This window comes from Diabrotica virgifera, chromosome 5 (genome assembly GCF_917563875.1).
Source record: "Diabrotica virgifera virgifera chromosome 5, PGI_DIABVI_V3a".
Taxonomy (NCBI): Eukaryota; Metazoa; Arthropoda; class Insecta; order Coleoptera; family Chrysomelidae; genus Diabrotica; species Diabrotica virgifera.
This window is the reverse complement of record NC_065447.1, coordinates 64,534,912-64,547,241: the sequence shown is the minus strand read 5'-3', so window position 1 is coordinate 64,547,241 and position 12,330 is coordinate 64,534,912. Positions and strand designations below refer to the sequence as shown.

Here is a 12,330-nt window from a genome sequence, read left to right as displayed (position 1 = left end):
TTCTAGTTATAATACAAAAAGAGATATGGCACGTGAAAATAGTTTGTGTTTTGGTACATTCTCAAATTGGTGTATTCAACTTGAAATAACAGAGAAACGGTCGATTTTAGGTGTATAATGCTACTAATACCTTTTGTAGTGCTTGAAAAGACCTTTAAAATGAGCTATATTAAAGGTCCATTACATTAAAACTAAGCGAGATATGCTGCAAACAAAATTGATAACTAATGTATTTTGAGAAAAAAATGAGAAGTAATTTTAACCCCCATCCACCAAAATGTAAATGCATAGTTTGTCTTCCACAATACCTTTTATTATAGTGTTATTTTTATGTTCAAAAAGTTGGACGGGTTTAAAATGAATGGTTTTTGAAATAAGATCAAATTATAGAGAGTATTTTTAAATTTTCTTAAAAATCTTCCTTTTCCTCCATGTAACTTGAAAATGATAAGAGATACAGTAGTGGAAAATAAAGAGAAAATTTTTATCTGAAAAAGCCCTACATTTTTGTGTGGTATCTTTTTTTCGTATCTCTTATCTTTTTCGAGTTACATGGAGGAAAAGGAAGATTTTTAAGAAAATTTTAAAATGCGTTCTGTAATTCGATCTTATTTTTTTCAAAAACCATTTATTTTAATCCAGTCCAACTTTTGGAACATAGAAATAAAACTATAGTAAAAAGTATTGCAGAAGGAAAGCGATGTATTTAAATTCTGATGGATGAGAGGTTAAATATACTTCTCATTTCTTCTTAAAATACATTAGTCATCAACTTTTTTGCAGAATATATCGCTTAGTTTGAATGTAATCGACATTTAGTATTGCTCATTTTAAAGGTCTTTCCAAGTATGTACTAGAAAACTTATTAGTATCAATATACGCCTAAAATCGACAGTTTCTCTGTTATTTCAAGTTGAATACACCGATTTGAGCATGCAGCAAAAAACAAACTCTTCTTACGTACCATATCCCTCTTTCTATTTTAACTAGAACATTTATGAAGGAACGAATCTCTTTGTTTTTTTATAACCTACAGAAATATTTAATATAATTTTTTTGTTAGATGCATAGTTTTTAAGGTATTCGCAAAAATCCGTCCGAAAAGGTGTCATTTTTCAATGAAAATGGCCAATTTTCAACCACGAATAACTCTAAAAGTATTGAGGTTTCAAAAAATAATTATAGAACAGTTTTTGCTTAAAATTAGGTTCTCCAGCCTCTGCCGTGGCTATTTTAACCAAAACATTTTTCCCCTCCGAGAAGGGGTGGGAAGCACCCCCAAGATAAAAGAGCACATCGGCATAGGGTAAACTTTGTTTCTTGAGCTATTCCCTACTTACTGTGAAAATATCAAGTACATACATCGATGTAGTAGGATGGAATTCGGAGCAAAATACCCTCATTGACTGCCCTAATTTAATATTAAATAGAGTTTAATTATTGCAATACAAGTCGCGTAGATACAGTGAATTTTTGGAATTATCAAGTCGGTAGAAAAATGGATCTTAAGGCTGTATGACACTATGCATTTTCTTGTATCATTTCTAATATCGTTTCTGATATCGTTTCTTGTATACATTTTCTTGTATCATTTCTTGTATGTACATTTGTGCCCTGTATGACACTATGCAAGTTCTTGTATCGAAAATTGTATGAAATTCGGCACGTGATTGGTCAAAATTTTGTTTGTCACCCTGTGTCACGTTATGGTAGTACTGCATCTACAGCTGATTTTAAGGATTTTATAAAATTTATAAACTTTTAATTAACATTTTAATGATAACCAGAATGTTACGTTGACTGTTTGAGGTTGATTATTTGTGTTTCTATTTTGTTTTGATATTTATGTTAAAATATTTTCATTAGAATTATCTTCAGTCATGGATTAATAACTACATGGGTGATTTATAATCACTGCTTCAGTTCGATCCAAATTAGGAACTCGTCTATTAAAAAATTATGCACCATGAAACCTAAATTTATAGTTTGAACTTTACTAGGAGCTAAATATATGGTTATTAGTAGAACAGTAGTCCATACCAAACGGTATATTAAGTATCAATAAAAGATTTATAAATAACACAAAAACACAAATAAATTCATCAATACATGATCCCATTTTCATTTCAGCCGCCATTATGAGTAAGTAATTATGACATTTTAGATGTTTTATCAGCAGGTTTTACGTTTTTGCTCTTTGCGCAGAAATTGGCGCAGTTCTTGTACAAGAATCTGTGTCTGACTCAAATTCTTGTATCGTTTCTGATATCGTTTCTTGTATCTGTGTATGACACTATGCATTTTTTTTTGACATATCAGAAACGATATTAGAAATGATACAAGAAAATGTATAGTGTCATACAGCCTTTAGTCGAGAACATTTTCGAGCAATAATTTTTTACAGTTTTCGGAGAGGATTATCCCAACAGCCATGTCACCTGAAATGGTTTCTGTGTTTGGGAATGAAGCATCATACCAGTCAACTATTTCCCGCTGGCTAGGTCTACCCAAAACAGCAGTCGTACAGCAAAACATTGATGCGGTTCGTCAGCTAATTAAGGATGACCGTCGTGTAACATACTGGAAGATAGAGGCATCTTTCGCCATTTCAAGACCTCGATCCAAAAGATCCTACATGAAGAACTGGGTGTTACGAAGTTGGTTTCCCATTGGATCCTTCATTTGCTCACAGAAGAGCAAAGAGCGGTTCGCGTTAATTGGTGTAGAACATTGGAACGGTTAAACAAAGGAAGTTCAAAAAACGTTTATAATATTGTTAGTGGCGATGAATTTTGGATTTAATCCTACGAACCGGAAAATAAATGTCAATCTGCTGTGTGGGAGTTTCACGATGAGGAAAAACCAACAAAAGTAATCCGTTCTCGAAGTGTATCAAAGAAAATAACTTTTGTGTCAAGATCTGGTCATGTGGCAACAATAATTGCTTTACAAGATCGAAGAACGGTTACTTCTGATTGGTATATAACCGTTTGTTGGCCAGAAGTTATCGCGAAACTCCGGCAAAGCAACACACAACGACGAATCATCATACATCAGGACAATGCAAGTGCTCACACTGTCCAAAAGACAATACAGTTTTTGGAGCTTCAAGACATCGAATTGTTAAACCATCCACCTTATAGCACCGACCTAAGTCCCAACGACTTCTTCACGTTCCCAAAGATCAAGAATTCAATGCGTGGGAAGCTATTCCAGTCGCCACAAGAAGCCATGATGCCTTTAAAACAGCGATTTTGCAGGTGTCAACTGGAGACTGGAATAACTGTTTTATCAATTGGTTTGAACGTACGCAAAAGTGTATCGCTCTTGGTGGGACATATTTTGAAAACCAATAAAGTACTTTAAGTATACTCCTGGCTATGATTTGATAACAGGAGAATTACTTCAGAAGCTACCGAGAAAAGCAGTGGTGTTATTAATTGTAATATACAACAGCATACTACCTCTTCGCTACTTTCCAATACAATGGAAATTAGCTGAAGTTACTATGATTCCGAAACCTGGTAAACCCGCAACACAAGCAAATTCATATCGCCCTATAAGCCTACTCCCAATAATGTCGAAAGTATTAGAACGGCTACTATTACATAAAATCGAGCAAGTTGTCCCCATAAACGAAATTATACCACAACACCAATTCGGATTTAGACGTGAATACTCAACCATCCAACAATGCCACAGAATAGTAAATATAATTAAAACACTCTTGAAGAGAAAAAGTTTTTCGCTGGAGTGTTTCTAGATATACAACAGACATTTGATAGGGTATGGCAACAAGGTCTACTACTATGAAATTACACCTAACAGATCAACTATACTTTATTCTAAAATCGTATCTTACTGACCGATACTTCCAAGTCAAAATTGAAGACAACTTCTCAAATTACCACATCATCCAATCTGGCGTACCACAGGGTAGCGTTCTTGGCCGATTTCTGTATCTGATATTTACAGCCGATGTTACAACCAGAAATGATACCTTCTTAGCTACTTTTGCTGATGATACGGGAATCTTACCAGTGGATGTCGACCCTAATGTAACATCACAAAAAGTACAAAATCATTTAGACCAATTACAAAACTGGCTCAAGCGATGGAAAATAAATGTTAATGCCAGCAAATCAGTACGAATTACGTTTACAACCAGAAAATCTACATGTCCTCAAGTTTCTATTAATAATACTCCGATTCCCATCAAACCAGTTGTCAAATACTTGGGATTACCCGTGTTGAGCTGCCCCCCCCCCCCACTTGCAAAAATTAAAAAACAAATAGCGCTGATTTATGAGCTATTTATGAGCTCTCATATTCCGCAAACTAAAAATTTTGAGCTCGTTCCACTGAGCAGGAATTTAATACCCTAGTGGGGGGGGGGGCTGAGTCAGCCCCCCCCACTACTTAAAAATAGGAATATTGAATCGGTTTTTGCGGCAGAATTACGAGCTATTTATGAGCTCTTGAAATTATATAGTTTCGATTTTTGAGCTCATCCCCTTCACCCCCCAAACAACCCTTTAATTGATTTAACTTAAGAGAAAGATGCTGAGAAAACTTAAAATATATCGTATTGCGAATATAATTCCTATAGCTTATATACTCTAAGAATAAACTATTAAATCAAGAGCATTTCGATTATTGAGCTACAACCCCTTCGCTAGAAAACGACCCTATCTTCCCGGCTTAAGAGAAAGTTGTATTTAAAATGCGTTAAACTAATTATTTGGCGACTACATATCATTTAATAATTTATAAGCTTCCTAATTACGCGCATTTAGATCAGTAAATTGCAATTTATTTTGTATAGTGCAGTCACTGAAGGTAAAAATCAACGATTACCTTCAATTTCGGTGAACCTTCATCGATTTTCACGAAAATTGGTCAGTGGTTAGAGGATACGTCAAGAAACAAAGGTGACATGGTACCACCTTGCGCCTTTACCCTGAGGGTGGATACCGCCCCTTCTCGGGGGTGAAAATTATTTTATAAAAAATAAATGCACAAATCAATAAAAGAACAAATTAAAAGCAAAATTTATTATATAAAGTTAATAAAATAAGTCAATACTTTTTAAGTTATTAAAGATCAAAGATTTTAATTATTTGTGAAAAAAATGCATGTTTTGAAAAGGTTTTTTGTAAATCACTGAAAAACTTTAAGTTTTTACAAAAAAGTTAATAGTAGTTTAATTCGTGTAGCTTATATTCTAAGAATAAACTCTTAAATCACGCGTCTTTCGATTATAGAGCTACAACCCCTTCGCAAGAAAACGACCCCATATTCCCGGCTTAAGAGAGAGTTGTTCTTAAAATAATTTAAATTAATAATTTGGCGACTACATATCGTTTAATAATTTAGGAGCTTGCAAAATATACGCATCTCAATTATTGAATTGCCATTTTCTTTCTATAGTGCAGTCACTGAAGGTAAAAATCAACTAGTACCTTTGATTTCGGTAAATCTCCATTCATTTTCACGAAAATTGGAGAGCGGATTTTGATACTATCAACTTTTTCTGCATCTTATTTTTCATAGGTATTTCTAAGTACTTTGACAAGTATTTAGTACCTAAGTGTTTAAAATGCATCTCTTTCCCGTTATTTAAGCTTGAACCCTTAGATTTTAACAGTCGCGGAAAAAAATATACATTTAATTACCAATAACTTACTTTAAATTAACATTAAAAGGTTTTTCAAGTAAGCAATTTATTATATTTTTTATTAGCTTCAATTTTAGCGATGAAAACTTTTTTGTAAAAACTTACAGTTTTTGAGTCATTTATGAAAAATCGCTCTAAAGCATGCATTTTCTTTCCAAAAATTAAAATATTTGATCTTTAATAACTCAAAAAGTATTGCTTTATTTTAATCACATTATATAACAAATTTTGCTTACAATTTGTCCCTCTCTCGATTTGTGGGGTTATTTTTAATAAAGTAATTTTCACTCCCGAGAAGGGGTGACATATACCCCAGGCTAAAACCCCAAGTTGTTATTGTCAATTCGTGAAAATAAATGGAGATTTACCGAAATCGAAGGTACTAGTTGATTTTTACCTTCAGTGACTGCACTATAGAAAGAAAATGGCAATTCAATAATTGAGATGCGTATATTTTGCAAGCTCATAAATTATTAAACGATATGTAGTCGCCAAATAATTAATTTAAATTATTTTAAGAACAACTCTCTCTTAAGCCGGGAATATGGGGTCGTTTTCTTGCGAAGGAGTTGTAGCTCTATAATCGAAAGACGCGTGATTTAAGAGTTTATTCTTAGAATATAAGCTATACGAATTAAACTACTATTAACTTTTTTGTAAAAACTTAAAGTTTTTCAGTGATTTACAAAAAACCTTTTCAAAACATGCATTCTTTTCACAAATAATTAAAATCTTTGATCTTTAATAACTTAAAAAGTATTGACTTATTTTATTAACTTTATATAATAAATTTTGCTTTTAATTTGTTCTTTTATTGATTTGTGCATTTATTTTTTATAAAATAATTTTCACCCCCGAGAAGGGGCGGTATCCACCCTCAGGGTAAAGGCGCAAGGTGGTACCATGTCACCTTTGTTTCTTGACGTAACCTTTAACTACTGACCAATTTTCGTGAAAATCGATGAAGGTTCACCGAAATTGAAGGTAATCGTTGATTTTTACCTTCAGTGACTGCACTATACAAAATAAATTGCAATCTACTGATCTAAATGCGCGTAATTTGGAAGCTTATAAATTATTTAATGATATGTAGTCGCCAAATAATTAGTTTAATGCATTTTAAGTACAACTTTCTCTTAAGCCGGGAAGATAGGGTGGTTTTCTTGCGAAGGGGTTGTAGCTCAATAATCGAAATGCTCTTGATTTAATAGTTTATTCTTAGAGTATATAAGCTATATGAATTATATCCGCAATACGATATATTTTATGTTTTCTCAGCATCTTTCTCTTAAGTTAAATCAATTAAAGGGTTGTTTGGGGGTGAAGGGGATGAGCTCAAAAATCGAAACTATATAATTTCAAGAGCTCATAAATAGCTCGTAATTCTGCCGCAAAAACCGATTCAATATTCCTATTTTTAAGTAGTGGGGGGGGGGCTGACTCAGCCCCCCCCACTAGGGTATTAAATTCCTGCTCAGTGGAACGAGCTCAAAATTTTTAGTTTGCGGAATATGAGAGCTCATAAATAGCTCATAAATCAGGGCTATTTGTTTTTTAATTTTTGCAAGTGGGGGGGGGGGGCAGCTCAACACGGGTCTTGGGATTGCATCTGGATGAAAAACTTATATGGAAAACGCACATTAAAACTAAACGTAAACAATTAGACCTTAAACTAAAAAATATGAACTGGCTATTTAACAAGAGGTCTCAGTTATCTCTTGAAAATAAACTGCTTCTGTACAAAGCTATACTTATATATACCATATATATTATACCAGTTTGGTCATACGGAATAGAACTATGGGGCTGCAGTAAACCTTCAAATATGAAGATACTCCAAACATTCCTGTCCAAAATACGCCGTATGATAGGTAAAGCTCCATGGGACGTATCCAACCAGACACTTCACAATGATCTGGACATCCACTCTAATCAAGGACTTAATAAAAAATCGTTCAATAAAATATAAAAATCGCACCACTGATCACACCAACGAATTGATAAATAATTTATTCACCCAACCACTTGCTGAAAGAAGACTAAAGAGAATATGGCCAGACGACCTACCACAATAATACTTAGAGAACCGTCACTGGACGGTACCTAACTCATGTTAATTGACTTACATTTACTTATTACTTTTTATATACAGGGTGATTGTTTTAGTAGGGTAAAGCTCAATAGCTCCGCTATAGTAATAGATAGCAATAAAAGTTAATAACAAAAATTTTAGCCACCTTTGAGCTTCACATTACAAAATTAGTTAGAATGTTACATACAGGTTGTTCGATAACACAGTGGCATACCTAACTTATGTTTTTTTAAATGGAACACTCTATATTTTATTTTATATTCGAAATCCTGTTAACTTCTCCATCACAAAAATATAAAGGTTTGTTATGTTATACAGGGTATTTACAAAGTTATAACCAATTTTATATGAAAATCGTAACAAGTTCAACTCCCTGTATAAATAAAAATAAGCAAAACAACAATGGTTTATTAATGCCATATTTTTTAACGTATTGTCAAAGTTTTCAAGAATGGTCGATATTGCTAATTTTCTTTATATCAAATACAGGGTGAGTCAAAACGCAAGTACATTATTTTCTCAGTAATTTTAAATGGAACACCCTGTATTTTATATCACTATTGAAAAGTACCATTACCGTACTTTAATTTTTATGTAACATTCCCTATGCCCAAATTTATTAGTTTTCGAGATATTTTCATTTTTCAGAGCAAATTATTTTAGGTGTTTAAATTTATCTAAATTTTAAGTAAGCCATGACTGAATTGACAATTGAAGATTACCGATTATCAATCCGGTAATCAATGTAACACTGTAGCAAATAAAGAAATAAAAATAATTTATTAGAAATACATTTTACAAACAAAAACACAACCACTACATGCAACATTTTTGAAACAATTAAAAACTATCTTTTTATGTAAATGCAACAAATAAACAAAGAAAATTAGTAATAAATTTTACAAAAAAACACACAAACACAAAATACAATATTTTGTGAAGACAATTAAACACTACTTTTGTATGTAAATGTAACAATGTAACAAATAAAGAACGAAACATAATTTATCAGTAATACATTTTGCAAAAAAAACATGTTTGAAAAAATTAGAAGCTACTTTTAATAAAATATTTTTAATATTTAATTACATAAGGTGTTCAAAATTATCTCCTAACACATTTATGTACGCCTAAAAACGATCATTGAATGAGCTACTACTCTACTAGGCTATTGATTATGTATTTTAGAAAGGAACTACAACGTTAACGGGGTTTTATTGTTTCATAGAGTCAATGGAACTCTATATATGAAAAAATCGCGGAGTGCTACCATTTAAAGGAGTGCGTTTTTGAGAAAAGGGTGAATTAGTCCCTAGGCACAGGGCGAATTAGAGTGAGTTATATTCACCTTTGGTACAAACACGTCTACAGAAAAATTGTTTCTGGTTAAATTTACTATCGAAATATCACATTTTAAAGTCAAAAATATTTTTTCTTACAAAAATATATTCAAAAGAAAAGCAAGAAAAAAACGCGAAAGGTAGCATTTTTGTTTCTTGCCCTATAACTTTTTTCCACGGGGATATAGGTATAGGCATTGCGTCATAGAAAAAAAACTTCCATCCTTCTTCTTTAAAATGGGGTTTGGTGTAAGTCTGTGTGATTTACAGTTTCCAAAATATGATTTTTCAAATTTCGCCACTCACAACAATTTTGGGCGATTTTCCTTGTTACTTCGCAAACATTGTTCTGTAACTTTTTTTACGCAGCTTTAGGTATATGCAATGTTACATTTAGTAGGAAGAAAAGTCAATTATTTTTAAAATGGTCTATCGTAGAAGGCTGTATGACTATTTTTAAGTAAGATATGGTTTTTCAAAAATTTTATACTGTTAATGATTTTTGATATATTTTACGATTATTTTTAAATTTCTCATTATAACTTTTTTATCGTATATTTAGGTATACACATTGTGCAATAAAAAGAAAAGCTTATTTTCTTTACTTTAAAATGGTGTATTGTAAAAAATTTTAGGTCTATTTTTAAACAAGATATGCTTTTTCAAAGTTTGACATTATACACATGCAATAGGTCCCACTAAGTTGGAACCATATGGAAAACTTTTTATTATTAACTTTATAAAAAATTATTCTTTATAAAATGCTCTGCATAGTCTAAAACCTAAGATGTAATCATCAGATATAAAATTTTATCAATAGTGTACGAGGTATGTTAAAAAATATGAATTTCGCTCAAGAGTAAAGTACCTTTATATTCCACAATATCGAAAAGTGTTATCAAGAAAAGTTATTTGGAATTAAAAATTATGTTACAATATGCAATTATATTCTTCTAATTGAAAAAATAAAAAAATTTAAATTTTTTCTCAAATTACGGATCCCCTTGGATATCCCACGGATATCTTGTTTAAAAGTAGTCCTAGAGGTGATTGCAATATAACATTTTAAAGTAAAGAAAATAAGCTTTTTTTATTCTAGAATGTATATACTTAAATGTACAAGAAAAAAGTCATAATGAGAAATTTAAAAAAATAATCCTAAAAAATATCAAAAATCATTAAAAGTATAAAATCTTGAAAAAGCATAACTTGTTTAAAAATAGTCGTACGACCTTACACAGTAGACCATTTTAAAGGCAATTGATTTCTCTTTTTACTAAATGTACCATTGCATATACCTAGAAATGCGTAGAAAAAAGTTACAGAACAATGTTTGCGAAATAATGGGGAAAATTGCTCAAAAATTCTGTGAGCGGCAAATTTTGAAAAATTCTATTTTGGAAACTATAAATCCTAGAGTCTTCTACCAAACGTCATTTTAAAAAGGAAGGATGGAAGTTATTTTTCGCTGAAGCAATGCATATACCTATATCCCTGTGGAAAGAAATTATGGGGCTAAAAACAAAATTACTTTCTTTTGTGTTTTTTTCTTGCTTTTCTTTTGAATGTATTTTTGTAAAAAAATACTTTTGACTTTAAAATATGATATTTCGATAGTAAATTTATCCTGGAACAATTTTTCTTTAGAAGTGTTTGTACCAAAAGTGAATGGAACTCACCCTAATTCACCCTGTGCCTAGGGACTAATTCACCCCTTTCTCAAAAACGCACCCATTTAAATGGTAGCACTCCGCGGTTTTTTCAAATATAGATGTCTGTTGACCATATGAGACAATAAAATCCCATTAACGTTGTAGTTCCTTTTAGCTCTCTTATTTTGAACATAATCAATAGCCGGAGCATTTGTAAATTAACACATCGAAATACACTTTGTATTCTATTTTTCATCTCATCCCTTGTTGTTGGAGGTATTTTATAAACTTCATTATTAACGTAACCCCAAAAAAATCAGTCCAGTTTATTAAATTCTGGTGATTTGGGTGGCCACGCTAATGGTCCATTGAAAAATGAAAATATCTCGAAAACTAATAATCTTAGACATAGGGAATGTTATCTAAAAATTAAAGTACGGTATGGTACTTTTCAATAGTGATATAAAATACAGGGTGTTCCATTTAAAATTACTGAGAAAATAATGTACTTGCGTTTTGACTCACCCTGTATTTGATATAAAGAAAATTAGCAATATGTATCGACCATTCTAGAAAATTTTGACAATACGTTAAAAAATATGGCATTAATAAACCATTGTTGTTTTGCTTATTGTGTTTGCCACTGTGTTATCGAACACCCTGTAACATTCTAACTAATTTTGTAATGTGAAGCTCAAAGGTGGCTAAAATTTTTGTTATTAACTTTTATTGCTATATATTACTATAGCGGAGCTATTGAGCTTTACCCTACTAATCAATCACCCTGTAGAGTAGATTGTAAAAATGCAGTGTATCAAATAAAAAAAAGTATACGTATATATTTTTTGTCTATATGCAAAACTAAAAAGGCAACCCTCGTATTCTGCATAAGGTGTTATAGTCATTACTTTTCCTGTTGGTAATAATTCTGGTATGTTGGTTGATATCATGCCACGAGTAGTTTTAATCAACGAACAATCTCGTCGTTTCTGATAATTTCAGACATTTTTATATTATCGGTTGCATTTACCTCAGTGTGAATAATTACATATTATTATCTATACAAAAAATAGATATCTAAAGTTAATCTGGAAATATGTTTTTCCACCTACCTCTACCGAAAGTATACTTTTCCGGACCTGATTGTAGGGAGCAAAGTTATACTTTTCCTCCCTAGGGAGGAAAAGTAAAAGTGACGTCATAGTATTTCATTCATGAAATATAACTTATTGACGCCCTGTATAATATCTATTTTCTATTACGTAAGTATCTATACATTTTAACGTTTATTTAAAAACACTCTGTATTTTGCAGAATGGTAAAAAACAGTAAATTTTTATTCTGATTTAACAATGTTTACATTAATAATTTGACTTATATTTGACAGTTGACAGTTATATTATACCTACTTGTTAGTCTTAGTTCTAATAAATTTTTCCACCTACCTCTACCGAAAGTATACTTTTCCGGGCCTGATTGTAGGGAGCAAAGTTGTACTTTTCCTCCCAAGGGAGGAAAATATTTTTCCTCCCTAGGGAGGAAAAGTAAAAGTGACGTCATGGTATTTCA

The 12,330-nt window shown here is 31.7% G+C and overlaps 1 protein-coding gene across 3 annotated transcripts in view; it reads left to right on the top strand.

The window, feature by feature from the left end:
• The window catches only part of LOC126884204 (myocardin-related transcription factor B-like), a 454,025-nt gene that overhangs the window by 31,860 nt on the left and 409,835 nt on the right, over positions 1–12,330 (top strand). The gene's annotated exons all lie outside the window — the stretch shown is intronic.